The sequence below is a fragment of the Oncorhynchus mykiss genome, unplaced genomic scaffold (genome assembly GCF_013265735.2).
Source record: "Oncorhynchus mykiss isolate Arlee unplaced genomic scaffold, USDA_OmykA_1.1 un_scaffold_190, whole genome shotgun sequence".
Lineage (NCBI taxonomy): Eukaryota > Metazoa > Chordata > Actinopteri > Salmoniformes > Salmonidae > Oncorhynchus > Oncorhynchus mykiss.
Genome location: NW_023493676.1, coordinates 670861 through 690000, shown reverse-complemented (window position 1 = coordinate 690000; position 19140 = coordinate 670861). Strand labels below are relative to the sequence as shown.

Here is a 19140-nt window from a genome sequence, read left to right as displayed (position 1 = left end):
GTCCTCTAAACCTCCACTATACTGTCCTCTATACCTCTACTATACTGTCCTCTATACCTCCACTATACTGTCCTCTACACCTCCACTATACTGTCCTCTGCACCTCCACTATACTGTCCTCTATACCTCCACTATACTGTCCTCTATACCTCCACTATACTGTCCTCTATACCTCCACTATACTGTCCTCTATACCTCCACTATACTGTCCTCTATACCTCCACTATACTGTCCTCTATACCTCCACTATACTGTCCTCTATACCTCCACTATACTGTCCTCCATACCTCCACTATACTGTCCTCTATACCTCCACTATACTGTCCTCTAGACCTCCACTATACTGTCCTCTAGACCTCCACTATACTGTCCTCTACACCTCCACTATACTGTCCTCTATTCCTCCACTATACTGTCCTCTATACCTCCACTATACTGTCCTCTAGACCTCCACTATACTGTCATCTAGACCTCCACTATACTGTCCTCTAGACCTCCACTATACTGTCCTCTAGACCTCCACTATACTGTCCTCTACACCTCCACTATACTGTCTTCTATACCTCCACTATACTGTCCTCTATACCTCCACTATACTGTCCTCTAGACCACCACTATACTGTCCTCTATACATCCACTATACTGTCCTCTAGACCTCCACTATACACTATACTGTCCTCTATACCTCCACTATACTGTCCTCTATACCTCCACTATACTGTCCTCTATACCTCCACTATACTGTCCTCTAGAACTCCACTATACTGTCCTCTACACCTCCACTATACTGTCTTCTATACCTCCACTATACTGTCCTCTATACCTCCACTATACTGTCCTATAGACCACCACTATACTGTCCTCTATACATCCACTATACTGTCCTCTAGACCTCCACTATACACTATACTGTCCTCTATACCTCCACTATACTGTCCTCTAGACCTCCACTATACTGTCCTCTAGACCACCACTATACTGTCCTCTATACATCCACTATACTGTCCTCTAGTCCTCCACTATACACTATACTGTCCTCTATACCTCCACTATACTGTCCTCTATACCTCCACTATACTGTCCTCTATACCTCCACTATACTGTCCTCTAGACCTCCACTATATTGTCCTCTATACATCCACTATACTGTCCTCTAGACCTCCACTATACACTATACTGTCCTCTATACCTCCACTATACTGTCCTCTATACCTCCACTATACTGTCCTCTATACCACCACTATACTGTCCTCTATACATCCACTATACTGTCCTCTAGACCTCCACTATACACTATACTGTCCTCTATACCTCCACTATACTGTCCTCTATACCTCCACTATACTGTCCTCTATACCTCCACTATACTGTCCTCTAGACCTCCACTATACTGTCCTCTAGACCTCCACTATACTGTCCTCTAGACCTCCACTATACTGTCCTCTAGACCTCCACTATACTGTCCTCTACACCTCCACTATACTGTCTTCTATACCTCCACTATACTGTCCTCTATACCTCCACTATACTGTCCTCTAGACTACCACTATACTGTCCTCTATACATCCACTATACTGTCCTCTAGACCTCCACTATACACTATACTGTCCTCTATACCTCCACTATACTGTCCTCTATACCTCCACTATACTGTCCTCTATACCTCCACTATACTGTCCTCTAGACCTCCACTATATTGTCCTCTATACCTCCACTATACTGTCCTCTATACCTCCACTATACTGTCCTCTAGACCTCCACTATACTGTCCTCTATACCTCCACTATACTGTCCTCTATACCTCCACTATACTGTCCTCTATACCTCCACTATACTGTCCTCTATACCTCCACTATACTGTCCTCTAGACCTCCACTATACTGTCCTCTAGACCTCCACTATACTGTCCTCTACACCTCCACTATACTGTCTTCTATACCTCCACTATACTGTCCTCTATACCTCCACTATACTGTCCTATAGACCACCACTATACTGTCCTCTATACATCCACTATACTGTCCTCTAGACCTCCACTATACACTATACTGTCCTCTATACCTCCACTATACTGTCCTCTATACCTCCACTATACTGTCCTCTATACCTCCACTATACTGTCCTCTAGACCTCCACTATATTGTCCTCTATACCTCCACTATACTGTCCTCTATACCTCCACTATACTGTCCTCTAGACCTCCACTATACTGTCCTCTATACCTCCACTATACTGTCCTCTATACCTCCACTATACTGTCTAGACCTCCACTATACTGTCCTCTAGACCTCCACTATACTGTCCTCTAGACCTCCACTATACTGTCCTCTAGACCACCACTATACTGTCCTCTATACATCCACTATACTGTCCTCTAGACCTCCACTATACACTATACTGTCCTCTATACCTCCACTATACTGTCCTCTATACCTCCACTATACTGTCCTCTATACCTCCACTATACTGTCCTCTAGACCTCCACTATATTGTCCTCTATTCCTCCACTATACTGTCCTCTATACCTCCACTATACTGTCCTCTAGACCTCCACTATACTGTCCTCTAGACCTCCACTATACTGTCCTCTAGACCTCCACTATACTGTCCTCTAGACCTCCACTATACTGTCCTCTACACCTCCACTATACTGTCTTCTATACCTCCACTATACTGTCCTCTATACCTCCACTATACTGTCCTCTAGACTACCACTATACTGTCCTCTATACCTCCACTATACTGTCCTCTAGACCTCCACTATACACTATACTGTCCTCTATACCTCCACTATACTGTCCTCTATACCTCCACTATACTGTCCTCTATACCTCCACTATACTGTCCTCTAGACCTCCACTATATTGTCCTCTATACCTCCACTATACTGTCCTCTATACCTCCATTATACTGTCCTCTAGACCTCCACTATACTGTCCTCTATACCTCCACTATACTGTCCTCTATACCTCCACTATACTGTCCTCTATACCTCCACTATACTGTCCTCTATACCTCCACTATACTGTCCTCTAGACCTCCACTATACTGTCCTCTAGACCTCCACTATACTGTCCTCTACACCTCCACTATACTGTCCTCTATACCTCCACTATACTGTCCTATAGACCACCACTATACTGTCCTCTATACATCCACTATACTGTCCTCTAGACCTCCACTATACACTATACTGTCCTCTATACCTCCACTATACTGTCCTCTAGACCTCCACTATATTGTCCTCTATACCTCCACTATACTGTCCTCTATACCTCCACTATACTGTCCTCTAGACCTCCACTATACTGTCCTCTATACCTCCACTATACTGTCCTCTATACCTCCACTATACTGTCTAGACCTCCACTATACTGTCCTCTAGACCTCCACTATACTGTCCTCTAGACCTCCACTATACTGTCCTCTAGACCTCCACTATACTGTCCTCTACACCTCCACTATACTGTCCTCTATACCTCCACTATACTGTCCTCTATACCTCAACTATACTGTCCTCTAGACCACCACTATACTGTCCTCTATACATCCACTATACTGTCCTCTAGACCTCCACTATACACTATACTGTCCTCTATACCTCCACTATACTGTCCTCTATACCTCCACTATACTGTCCTCTATACCTCCACTATACTGTCCTCTAGACCTCCACTATATTGTCCTCTATACCTCCACTATACTGTCCTCTATACCTCCACTATACTGTCCTCTAGACCTCCACTATACTGTCCTCTAGACCTCCACTATACTGTCCTCTATACCTCCACTATACTGTCCTCTACACCTCCACTATACTGTCCTCTATACCTCCACTATACTGTCCTCTAGACCTCCACTATACTGTCCTCTATACCTCCACTATACTGTCCTCTATACCTCCACTATACTGTCCTCTAGACCTCCACTATACTGTCCTCTATACCTCCACTATACTGTCCTCTATACCTCCACTATACTGTCTAGACCTCCACTATACTGTCCTCTATACCTCCACTATACTGTCCTCTAGACCTCCACTATACACTATACTGTCCTCTATACCTCCACTATACTGTCCTCTAGACCTCCACTATACTGTCCTCTAGACCACCACTATACTGTCCTCTATACATCCACTATACTGTCCTCTAGACCTCCACTATACACTATACTGTCCTCTATACCTCCACTATACTGTCCTCTATACCTCCACTATACTGTCCTCTATACCTCCACTATACTGTCCTCTATACCTCCACTATACTGTCCTCTATACCTCCACTATACTGTCCTCTATACCTCCACTATACTGTCCTCTAGACCTCCACTATACTGTCCTCTAGACCTCCACTATACTGTCCTCTAGACCTCCACTATACTGTCCTCTACACCTCCACTATACTGTCTTCTATACCTCCACTATACTGTCCTCTATACCTCCACTATACTGTCCTCTAGACTACCACTATACTGTCCTCTATACATCCACTATACTGTCCTCTAGACCTCCACTATACACTATACTGTCCTCTATACCTCCACTATACTGTCCTCTATACCTCCACTATACTGTCCTCTATACCTCCACTATACTGTCCTCTAGACCTCCACTATATTGTCCTCTATACCTCCACTATACTGTCCTCTATACCTCCACTATACTGTCCTCTAGACCTCCACTATACTGTCCTCTATACCTCCACTATACTGTCCTCTATACCTCCACTATACTGTCCTCTATACCTCCACTATACTGTCTAGACCTCCACTATACTGTCCTCTAGACCTCCACTATACTGTCCTCTAGACCTCCACCATACTGTCCTCTAGACCACCACTATACTGTCCTCTATACATCCACTATACTGTCCTCTAGACCTCCACTATACACTATACTGTCCTCTATACCTCCACTATACTGTCCTCTATACCTCCACTATACTGTCCTCTATACCTCCACTATACTGTCCTCTAGACCTCCACTATATTGTCCTCTATTCCTCCACTATACTGTCCTCTATACCTCCACTATACTGTCCTCTAGACCTCCACTATACTGTCCTCTAGACCTCCACTATACTGTCCTCTAGACCTCCACTATACTGTCCTCTAGACCTCCACTATACTGTCCTCTACACCTCCACTATACTGTCTTCTATACCTCCACTATACTGTCCTCTATACCTCCACTATACTGTCCTCTAGACTACCACTATACTGTCCTCTATACATCCACTATACTGTCCTCTAGACCTCCACTATACACTATACTGTCCTCTAGACTACCACTATACTGTCCTCTATATATCCACTATACTGTCCTCTACACCTCCACTATACTGTCTTCTATACCTCCACTATACTGTCCTCTATACCTCCACTATACTGTCCTCTAGACTACCACTATACTGTCCTCTATACCTCCACTATACTGTCCTCTAGACCTCCACTATACTGTCCTCTATACCTCCACTATACTGTCCTCTATACCTCCACTATACTGTCCTCTAGACCTCCACTATATTGTCCTCTATACCTCCACTATACTGTCCTCTATACCTCCACTATACTGTCCTCTAGACCTCCACTATACTGTCCTCTATACCTCCACTATACTGTCCTCTATACCTCCACTATACTGTCTAGACCTCCACTATACTGTCCTCTAGACCTCCACTATACTGTCCTCTAGACCTCCACTATACTGTCCTCTAGACCTCCACTATACTGTCCTCTACACCTCCACTATACTGTCTTCTATACCTCCACTATACTGTCCTCTATACCTCCACTATACTGTCCTCTAGACTACCACTATACTGTCCTCTATACATCCACTATACTGTCCTCTAGACCTCCACTATACTGTCCTCTAGACCTCCACTATACTGTCCTCTAGACCTCCATTATACTGTCCTCTAGACCTCCACTATACAACCACACACCACTACCACACACTACCACACACCACTACCACACACCACTACCACACAACCACACACCACTACCACACACCACAACCACACTTCCACACATCACTACCACACCACACTACCACACACCACTACCACACCACACTACCACACACCACTACCACACACACCACTACCACACATCACAACCAACCACTACCACACACCACTACCACACACCACTACAACACACCACTACCACACACAACACTACCACATACCACTAACACACACCACTACCACCCTACCACACACCACTACCACACCACACTACCACACATCACAGCCAACCACTACCACACACCACTACCACACACCACAACCAACCACTACCACACACCACTACCACACACCACACTACCACACAACACTACCACACACCACTACCACACCCCACTACCACACATCACAACCAACCACTACCACACACCACTACCACACACCACTACCACACTCCACTACCACACACCACACTACCACACACCACTACCACACACCACTACCACAGCACCACACACCACTACAACACACCACTACCACACACACCACTACCACACACCAGTAACACACACCACTACCACCCTACCACACACCACTACCACACCACACTACCACACACCACTACCACCCTACCACAACCCACTACCACTACCACACACCACTACCACACATCACTACCACACACCACTACCACACACCACTACCACACTACCACACACCACACTACCACATCACTACCACACACCACTACCACACTTCAATACCACACACCACTACCACACACTACTACCACACACCACTACCACACACCACACTACCACACACACCTACCACACAACACTACCACACAACACTACCACACACTCTAATAAAACATCTGAAGGTTTACAGAGAGGAAGGAGAAGTAGAGACAGAGAGAGAGAGAGAGAGAGAGAGACAGAGAGAGAGACACACATGTGTGTGCGTGTCTCTGTGAGTGAGTGTGTGTGTGTGTGTGTGTGTGTGTGTCCCACTTCTCTTTAACCCCCAGTTAGCACCCTGTCATTCTATCTATTGATTATTCCAGGTAATGGTTCACTGCAGATTCTGGATCTGACTTTCCAATAACAACACACACACACACACACACACTCACACACACTATTAGCCCCAGTGTGTTACATTGACACCATAGTTATAATGAGCTTGTGGTCCTCAATGCTCCTTCAACAATTCTTATAGGGTCGCAAAAATACGCACACACCCTCCTCTTCTCTCTTCTCCCTCCCTCAACCTCTCCTCTTCTCCTGTTCTCTCCCTCAAACTCTCCTCTTCTCCTCTTCTCTCCCTCAACCTCTCCCCCCTCCATCAACCTCTCCTCTTCTTCTCTTCTCTCCCTCAACCTCTTCCCCCTCCCTCAACCTCTCCTCTTGCCCTCTTTCCTCAACCTCTCTTCTCCTCTTCTCTCCCTCAACCTCTCCTCTTCTCTCTTCTGCCTCCCACCCTCAACCTCTCCTCTTCTCAACCTCTCCTCTTCTCAACCTCTCCTCTTCTCTCCCTCAACCTCTTCTCTTCTCAACCTCTCCTCTTCTCAACCTCTTCCTCTTCTTTCCCTCAACCTCTCCTCTTCTCAACCTCTCCTCTTCTCAACCTCTCCTCTTCTCAATCTCTCCTCTCCTCTTCTCTCCCTCAACCTCTCCTCCTCTCAACCTCTCCTCTTCTCAACCTCTCCTCTTCTCATCCCCTCTCCTCTTCTCTCCCTCAACCTCTCCTCTTCTCAACCTCTCCTCTTCTCAACCTCTCCTCTTCTCAACCTCTCCTCTCCTCTACTCTCCCTCAACCTCTCCTCTTCTCAACCTCTCCTCTTCTCAACCTCCTCTTCTCAACCTCTCCTCTTCTCAACCTCTCCTCTTCTCAACCTCTCCTCTTCTCTCCCTCAACCTCTCCTCTTCTCTCCCTCAACCTCTCCTCTTCTCAACCTCTCCTCTTCTCAACCTCTCCTCTTCTCTCCCTCAACCTCTCCTCTTCTCCTTTCCTCCTTCCTTCACTTTCTCCTTTACTGACTGTGAAGGAGTGTGTGTGTGTGTACCAGACAGATGGTGTCCATAGTAACAGTGGTGTATCCTGGGCCAGACAGAACAGGTGCAGCCAGATCTCACTGATCCATCACCTTCATCACCTTCACCACTGAATCTATTATAGTCAGAACCTACTAATCAACCACACAGCCTTCATCACTGAATCTATTACAGTCAGAACCTACTAATCAATCACACAGCCTTCATCACTGAATCTATCACAGTCAGAACCTACTAATCAATCACACAGCCTTCACCACTGAATCTATTACAGTCAGAACCTACTAATCAATCACACAGCCTTCATCACTGAATCTATCACAGCCAGAACCTACTAATCAATCACACAGCCTTAATCATTGAATCTATCCCAGCTAGAACGCACACACACGGCAGATACACACACACACACGCACGCACACACACACGCACACACACACGCACGCACACACACACACACACACACACACACACAGATATATATACACACACACACACACGCAGATACACACTGCAGATATACACACTGTCAGATATACACACTGTCAGATATACACACTGTCAGATATACACACTGTCAGATATACACACTGTAGATATACACACTGTAGATATACACACTGTAGATATACACACTGTCAGATATACACACTGTAGATATACACACTGTAGATATACACACTGTCAGATATACACACTGTCAGATATACACACTGTAGATATACACACTGTAGATATACACACTGTAGATATACACACTGTCAGATATACACACTGTAGATATACACACTGTCAGATATACACACTGTCAGATATACACACTGTAGATATACACACTGTCAGATATACACACTGTCAGATATACACACTGTCAGATATACACACTGTCAGATATACACACTGTAGATATACACACTGTCAGATATACACACTGTCAGATATACACACTGTCAGATATACACACTGTCAGATATACACACTGTCAGATATACACACTGTCAGATATACACACTGTCAGATATACACACTGTCAGATATACACACTGTCAGATATACACACTGTCAGATATACACACTGTAGATATACACACTGTAGATATACACACTGTCAGATATACACACTGTCAGATATACACACTGTCAGATATACACACTGTAGATATACACACTGTAGATATACACACTGTCAGATATACACACTGTCAGATATACACACTGTCAGATATACACACTGTCAGATATACACACTGTAGATATACACACTGTAGATATACACACTGTCAGATATACACACTGTCAGATATACACACTGTCAGATATACACACTGTCAGATATACACACTGTAGATATACACACTGTCAGATATACACACTGTCAGATATACACACTGTAGATATACACACTGCCAGATATACACACTGTCAGATATACACACTGTAGATATACACACTGTAGATATACACACTGTAGATATACACACTGTAGATATACACACTGCAGATATACACACTGTCAGATATACACACTGTCAGATATACACACTGTCAGATATACACACTGTCAGATATACACACTGTCAGATATACACACTGCAGATATACACACTGTCAGATATACACACTGTCAGATATACACACTGCAGATATACACACTGCAGATATACACACTGTCAGATATACACACTGTAGATATACACACTGTAGATATACACACTGTAGATATACACACTGTAGATATACACACTGCAGATATACACACTGCAGATATACACACTGTCAGATATACACACTGTCAGATATACACACTGTCAGATATACACACTGTCAGATATACACACTGCAGATATACACACTGTCAGATATACACACTGTAGATATACACACTGTCAGATATACACACTGTCAGATATACACACTGTCAGATATACACACTGCAGATATACACACTGTCAGATATACACACTGTAGATATACACACTGTCAGATATACACACTGTCAGATATACACACTGTCAGATATACACACTGCAGATATACACACTGTCAGATATACACACTGTAGATATACACACTGTCAGATATACACACTGTCAGATATACACACTGCAGATATACACACTGTCAGATATACACACTGTCAGATATACACACTGTCAGATATACACACTGTCAGATATACAGACTGTCAGATATACACACTGTAGATATACACACTGTCAGATATACACACTGTCAGATATACACACTGTAGATATACACACTGTAGATATACACACTGTCAGATATACACACTGTCAGATATACACACTGTCAGATATACACACTGTCAGATATACAGACTGTCAGATATACACACTGTCAGATATACACACTGCCAGATATACACACTGTAGATATACACACTGTCAGATATACACACTGTCAGATATACACACTGTCAGATATACACACTGTCAGATATACAGACTGTCAGATATACACACTGTCAGATATACACACTGCCAGATATACACACTGTAGATATACACACTGTCAGATATACACACTGTCAGATATACACACTGTCAGATATACACACTGCCAGATATACACACTGCCAGATATACACACTGTAGATATACACACTGCCAGATATACACACTGCTGATGTACACACTGTCAGATATACACACTGCAGATATACACACTGCTGATGTACACACTGTCAGATATACACACTGCAGATACACACTGTCAGATATACACACTGTCAGATATACACACTGCTGATATACACACTGTCAGATATACACACTGTCAGATATACACACCGCAGATATACACACTGTCAGATATACACACTGCAGATATACACACTGTCAGATATACACACTGCAGATATACACACTGTCAGATATACACACTGCAGATATACACACTGTCAGATATACACACTGCAGATATACACACTGTCAGATATACACACTGCAGATATACACACTGCAGATCTACACACTGCCAGATATACACACTGCCAGATATACACACTGCCAGATATACACACTGTCAGATATACACACTGCAGATACACACACTGCCGATACACACACTGTCAGATACACACACTGCGAGATATACACACTGTAGATACACACTGCTGATATACACACTGCCAGATATACACACTGTAGATATACACACTGTCAGATATACACACTGCCAGATATACACACTGTAGATATACACACTGTCAGATATACACACTGTAGATATACACACTGTCAGATATACACACTGCCATATATACACACTGTAGATACACACACTGCCAGATATACACACTGTAGATACACACTGCTGATATACACACTGCCAGATATACACACTGCAGATATACACACTGTCAGATATACACACTGCCAGATATACACACTGTAGATACACACACTGCCGATACACACACTGTCAGATACACACACTGCCAGATATACACACTGTATATACACACTGCTGATATACACACTGCCAGATATACACACTGCCAGATATACACACTGTAGATATACACACTGTCAGATATACACACTGTAGATACACACTGCTGATATACACACTGCCAGATATACACACTGTAGATATACACACTGCCAGATATACACACTGCTGATGTACACACTGTCAGATATACACACTGCAGATATACACACTGCTGATGTACACACTGTCAGATATACACACTGCAGATACACACTGTCAGATATACACACTGTCAGATATACACACTGCTGATATACACACTGTCAGATATACACACTGTCAGATATACACACCGCAGATATACACACTGTCAGATATACACACTGCAGATATACACACTGTCAGATATACACACTGCAGATATACACACTGTCAGATATACACACTGCAGATATACACACTGTCAGATATACACACTGCAGATATACACACTGTCAGATATACACACTGCAGATATACACACTGCAGATCTACACACTGCCAGATATACACACTGCCAGATATACACACTGCCAGATATACACACTGTCAGATATACACACTGCAGATATACACACTACAGATATACACACTGTCAGATATACACACTGTCAGATATACACACTGCCAGATATACACACTGCAGATATACACACTGCCAGATATACACACTGTCAGATATACACACTGTCAGATATACACACTGCAGATATACACACTGCCAGATATACACACTGTCAGATATACACACTGCAGATATACACACTGTAGATATACACACTGTCAGATATACACACTGTCAGATATACACACTGCAGATATACACACTGCCAGATATACACACAGCCAGATATACACACTGCAGATATACACACTGCCAGATATACACACAGCCAGATATACACACTGTCAGATATACACACTGCAGATATACACACTGCAGATATACACACTGCAGATATACACACTGTCAGATATACACACCGCAGATATACACACTGTCAGATATACACACTGCAGATATACACACTGTCAGATATACACACTGCAGATATACACACTGTCAGATATACACACTGCAGATATACACACTGTCAGATATACACACTGCAGATATACACACTGTCAGATATACACACTGCAGATATACACACTGCAGATCTACACACTGCCAGATATACACACTGCCAGATATACACACTGCCAGATATACACACTGTCAGATATACACACTGTCAGATATACACACTGTAGATATACACACTGTCAGATATACACACTGCCATATATACACACTGTAGATACACACACTGCCAGATATACACACTGTAGATACACACTGCTGATATACACACTGCCAGATATACACACTGCAGATATACACACTGTCAGATATACACACTGCCAGATATACACACTGTAGATACACACACTGCCGATACACACACTGTCAGATACACACACTGCCAGATATACACACTGTATATACACACTGCTGATATACACACTGCCAGATATACACACTGTAGATATACACACTGTCAGATATACACACTGCCAGATATACACACTGTAGATATACACACTGTCAGATATACACACTGTAGATACACACTGCTGATATACACACTGCCAGATATACACACTGTAGATATACACACTGCCAGATATACACACTGCTGATGTACACACTGTCAGATATACACACTGCAGATATACACACTGCTGATGTACACACTGTCAGATATACACACTGCAGATACACACTGTCAGATATACACACTGTCAGATATACACACTGCTGATATACACACTGTCAGATATACACACTGTCAGATATACACACCGCAGATATACACACTGTCAGATATACACACTGCAGATATACACACTGTCAGATATACACACTGCAGATATACACACTGTCAGATATACACACTGCAGATATACACACTGTCAGATATACACACTGCAGATATACACACTGTCAGATATACACACTGCAGATATACACACTGCAGATCTACACACTGCCAGATATACACACTGCCAGATATACACACTGCCAGATATACACACTGTCAGATATACACACTGCAGATATACACACTACAGATATACACACTGTCAGATATACACACTGTCAGATATACACACTGCCAGATATACACACTGCAGATATACACACTGCCAGATATACACACTGTCAGATATACACACTGTCAGATATACACACTGCAGATATACACACTGCCAGATATACACACTGTCAGATATACACACTGCCAGATATACACACTGCAGATATACACACTGCCAGATATACACACTGTCAGATATACACACTGTCAGATATACACACTGCAGATATACACACTGCCAGATATACACACTGTCAGATATACACACTGTCAGATATACACACTGTCAGATATACACACTGCAGATATACACACTGCAGATATACACACTGCAGATATACACACTGTCAGATATACACACTGCAGATATACACACTGCAGATATACACACTGTCAGATATACACACTGTCAGATATACACACTGCAGATATACACACTGCCAGATATACACACAGCCAGATATACACACTGTCAGATATACACACTGTCAGATATACACACTACTGATATACACACTGTCAGATATACACACTGCAGATATACACACTGCCAGATATACACACTGCCAGATATACACACTGTCAGATATACACACTGCAGATATACACACTGCAGATATACACACTGCAGATATACACACTGCAGATATACACACTGTCAGATATACACACTGTCAGATATACACACTGCAGATATACACACTGTCAGATTTACACACTGCAGATATACACACTGTCAGATATACACACTGTCAGATATACACACTGCAGATATACCCACTGTCAGATATACACACTGCAGATACACACTGCAGATACACACTGGCAGATATACACACTGTCAGATATACACACTGTCAGATATACACAATGCAGATACACACTGTCAGATATACACACTGTCAGATATACACACTGTAGATATACACACTGCAGATACACACTGCCAGATATACACACTGCAGATACACACTGGCAGATATACACACTGTCAGATATACACACTGCAGATATACACACTGTCAGATATACACACTGCAGATATACACACTGCAGATATGCACACTGCAGATATACACACTGCAGATATACACACTGTCCTATATACACACTGTCAGATATACACACTGCAGATATACACACTGTCAGATATACACACTGCAGATATACACACTGCAGATATACACACTGTCAGATATACACACTGTCAGATATACACACTGCAGATATACCCACTGTCAGATATACACACTGCAGATACACACTGCAGATACACACTGCAGATACACACTGGCAGATATACACACTGTCAGATATACACACTGTCAGATATACACACTGCAGATACACACTGTCAGATATACACACAGTCAGATATACACACTGTAGATATACACACTGCAGATACACACTGCCAGATATACACACTGCAGATACACACTGCCAGATATACACACTGTAGATATACACACTGCAGATCTACACACTGCCAGATATACACACTGCAGATACACACTGCCAGATATACACACTGTAGATATACACACTGCAGATACACACTGCCAGATATACACACTGCAGATACACACTGCCAGATATACACACTGTCAGATATACACACTGCAGATATACACACTGCCAGATATACACACTGTAGATATACACACTGCAGATATACACACTGCAGATACACACTGCCAGATATACACACTGTAGATATACACACTGCAGATCTACACACTGCCAGATATACACACTGCAGATATACACACTGTCAGATATACACACTGCAGATATACACACTGTCAGATATACACACTGCAGATATACACACTGTCAGATATACACACTGTCAGATATACACACTGCAGATATACACACTGCAGATACACACACTGCAGATATACACACTGTAGATATACACACTGTCAGATATACACACTGTAGATATACACACTGTCAGATATACACACTGTCAGATATACACACTGTAGATATACACACTGCAGATATACACACTGCAGATATACACACTGTCAGATATACACACTGTCAGATATACACACTGTCAGATATACACACTGCAGATACATACTGCTGATATACACACTGTAGATACACACTGTCAGATATACACACTGCAGATATACACACTGCAGATATACACACTGCAGATACATACTGCTGATATACACACTGTAGATACACACTGTCAGATATACACACTGCAGATATACACACTGCCAGATATACACTGCAGATATACACACTGCAGATACACACTGTCAGATATACACACTGCTGATATACACACTGCAGATATACACACTGTCAGATATACACACTGTCAGATATACACACTGCAGATATACACACTGTCAGATATACACACTGTCAGATATACACACTGTCAGATATACACACTGCAGATATACACACTGCAGATATACACACTGCAGATATACACACTGTCAGATATACACACTGCAGATATACACACTGCAGATATACACACTGTCAGATATACACACTGTCAGATATACACACTGCAGATATACACACTGCCAGATATACACACAGCCAGATATACACACTGTCAGATATACACACTGTCAGATATACACACTACTGATATACACACTGTCAGATATACACACTGCAGATATACACACTGCCAGATATACACACTGCCAGATATACACACTGTCAGATATACACACTGCAGATATACACACTGCAGATATACACACTGCAGATATACACACTGCAGATATACACACTGTCAGATATACACACTGTCAGATATACACACTGCAGATATACACACTGTCAGATTTACACACTGCAGATATACACACTGTCAGATATACACACTGTCAGATATACACACTGCAGATATACCCACTGTCAGATATACACACTGCAGATACACACTGCAGATACACACTGGCAGATATACACACTGTCAGATATACACACTGTCAGATATACACAATGCAGATACACACTGTCAGATATACACACTGTCAGATATACACACTGTAGATATACACACTGCAGATACACACTGCCAGATATACACACTGCAGATACACACTGGCAGATATACACACTGTAGATATACACACTGCAGATCTACACACTGCAGATACACACTGCCAGATATACACACTGTAGATATACACACTGCAGATATACACACTGTAGATACACACTGGCAGATATACACACTGTCAGATATACACACTGTCAGATATACACACTGCAGATACACACTGGCAGATATACACACTGTCAGATATACACACTGTCAGATATACACACTGCAGATACACACTGTCAGATATACACACAGTCAGATATACACACTGTAGATATACACACTGCAGATACACACTGCCAGATATACACACTGCAGATACACACTGCCAGATATACACACTGTAGATATACACACTGCAGATCTACACACTGCCAGATATACACACTGCAGATACACACTGCCAGATATACACACTGTAGATATACACACTGCAGATACACACTGCCAGATATACACACTGCAGATACACACTGCCAGATATACACACTGTCAGATATACACACTGCAGATATACACACTGCCAGATATACACACTGTAGATATACACACTGTAGATATACACACTGCAGATATACACACTGCAGATACACACTGCCAGATATACACACTGTAGATATACACACTGCAGATCTACACACTGCCAGATATACACACTGCAGATATACACACTGTCAGATATACACACTGCAGATATACACACTGTCAGATATACACACTGCAGATATACACACTGTCAGATATACACACTGTCAGATATACACACTGCAGATATACACACTGTCAGATATACACACTGCAGATATACACACTGTCAGATATACACACTGTAGATATACACACTGCAGATATACACACTGCAGATACACACTGCCAGATATACACACTGTAGATATACACACTGCAGATCTACACACTGCCAGATATACACACTGCAGATATACACACTGTCAGATATACACACTGCAGATATACACACTGTCAGATATACACACTGCAGATATACACACTGTCAGATATACACACTGTCAGATATACACACTGCAGATATACACACTGCAGATACACACACTGCAGATATACACACTGCAGATATACACACTGCAGATATACACACTGTCAGATATACACACTGTCAGATATACACACTGCAGATATACACACTGCAGATACATACTGCTGATATACACACTGTAGATACACACTGTCAGATATACACACTGCAGATATACACACTGCAGATATACACACTGCAGATACATACTGCTGATATACACACTGTAGATACACACTGTCAGATATACACACTGCAGATATACACACTGCCAGATATACACTGCAGATATACACACTGCAGATACACACTGTCAGATATACACACTGCTGATATACACACTGCAGATATACACACTGTCAGATATACACACTGTCAGATATACACACTGCAGATATACACACTGCAGATATACACACTGTCAGATATACACACTGCAGATATACACACTGCAGATATACACACTGTCAGATATACACACTGTCAGATATACACACTGCAGATATACACACTGCAGATATAGACACTGCAGATATACACACTGTCAGATATACACACTGTCAGATATACACACTGTCAGATATACACACTGCAGATATACACACTGCAGATATACACACTGTCAGATATACACACTGTCAGATATACACACTGTCAGATATACACACTGCTGATATACACACTGTAGATACACACTGTCAGATATCAGATATACACACTGCCGATATACACACTGTCAGATATACACACTGTCAGATATACACACTGCAGATATACACACTGCAGATATACACACTGTCAGATATACACACTGTCAGATATACACACTGTCAGATATACACACTGCCAGATATACACACTGCAGATACACACTGCCAGATATACACACTGCTGATATACACACTGCAGATATACACACTGTCAGATATACACACTGTAGATATACACACTGCAGATATACACACTGCCAGATATACACACTGTCAGATATACACACTATATACACACTGCCAGATATACACACTGCAGATACACACTGTAGATATACACACTGTAGATATACACACTGTAGATATACACACTGTAGATATACACACTGTAGATATACACACTGTCAGATATACACACTGTAGATACACACTGCAGATATACACACTGTCAGATATACACACTATATACACACTGCCAGATATACACACTGCAGATACACACTGTAGATATACACACTGTAGATATACACACTGTAGATATACACACTGTAGATATACACACTGTCAGATATACACACTGTCAGATATACACACTGTAGATACACACT

At 42.2% G+C, this 19140-nt stretch overlaps 1 protein-coding gene across 1 annotated transcript in view; it reads left to right on the top strand.

The window, feature by feature from the left end:
* The window catches only part of LOC110517267 (protein sidekick-1-like), a 382699-nt gene that overhangs the window by 154971 nt on the left and 208588 nt on the right, over nt 1–19140 (top strand). The window lies entirely within an intron of this gene.